At 40.3% G+C, this 1,238-nt stretch overlaps 1 pseudogene; it reads right to left on the bottom strand.

Annotated features, from left to right (window-relative positions):
* Nucleotides 1-460: 460 nt before the first annotated feature.
* Nucleotides 461-805, bottom strand: LOC100753380 (annotated as a pseudogene).
* Between the last annotated feature and the right edge of the window lie 433 nt (nt 806-1,238).

Genomic DNA, 1,238 nt, shown 5'->3' with positions numbered 1-1,238 from the left:
AATGGAGGAGCATTCCTCTTGTCACACATCCTTGCCACCATGAGCCGTCACTGTGTTTTTGATCATAGCCATTCTGACAGGTGTAAGAGGAATTCTCAAGGTAGTTTTGGTTGCATTTCCTTGATGGCTAAGGTTGTTGAACATTTCTTTAAGTGACTCTCAGCCATTTGAGAGTCTTCTGTTGATAATTCTCTGTTTATATCTGTATCCCATTTTTAATCGAATTCTTTGGTTTGTTGGTGTCCAGTCTCTTGGGTTCCTTATATACTTTGGAGATCAGTCCTCTGTCAGATGTAGGGTTGGTATAGGTCTTTTCCATTCTGTGGGCTGCTGTTTTGTCCTTTTGATGGTGTCCTTAGCCTTACAGAAGCCTTTCAGTTTCAAGAGGTCCCATTTATTAACTGTTGATCTTTTTTTTTTTTTGACCAAGCCTTGACCTTTATGTAAAAAGGCTGTATATTTATTTTGCTTTCTGACTCTGTGATTGTGCCTTCAACACTTTCACAATTTTCTGTTCCTCAACAAGGAAAGCCCGCTTGATCTTGTCATGGACACACTTGGCACATGGAGCCACCGTAGGCCATGTTGACATGCCTCTTTGTCTTAGTCTCAGAAGAACTTTCAGTCTGACAGCACGGACCCCTTGAAGTCTGCCTGGGTACACACTGCATGTGGATTTAGGTGCTTTCCCAACCTTCTTGGTATAAAGGTAAACAATCCTGTTGCCAGGGGTTCCAGACAGCCTAGTTTTGTTAGAGGCTGTATTGTAGGAAAGCCTATGTCAGTATGCCAAATGCTGGACCATTCTGAGCGCCTCTAAGCACCATCCCTGGAAGAGGAAAAGCTTAACTATTGATCTTACTGCTTGTATAATTGGTGTTCTGTTTAGGAAGTTGTCTTCTGTGCCAATGCATCCAAGGCTATCCCCCACTTTCTCTTCAGTGTATCTGGTTTTATGTTGATGTCTTTGGTCCACTTGGACTTGAAGTTTGTGCAGGGTGATAGATATGTACCTATTCCCATTCTTGTACATGCTGACATCAAGTTAGACCAGCACTATTTGTTGAAGATGCTTTCTTCTTTACATTGTATATTTTTGGCTTCTTTATAAAAAAATAAGGTGTTCATAGGTACATTGATGTCTGGGTCTTATATTTGGTTTCATTAATCAACCTGTCTGTTTTTTATACCAATACCATGTGGTTTTTTTATTACTATTTCTCTGTATTACAGTTTGA

Source organism: Cricetulus griseus, chromosome 3, assembly GCF_003668045.3.
Source record: "Cricetulus griseus strain 17A/GY chromosome 3, alternate assembly CriGri-PICRH-1.0, whole genome shotgun sequence".
In the NCBI taxonomy this organism is placed as follows: Eukaryota; Metazoa; Chordata; class Mammalia; order Rodentia; family Cricetidae; genus Cricetulus; species Cricetulus griseus.
The sequence above is the reverse complement of the archived record's forward strand: the minus strand, read 5'-3'. Positions and strand labels throughout refer to the sequence as shown.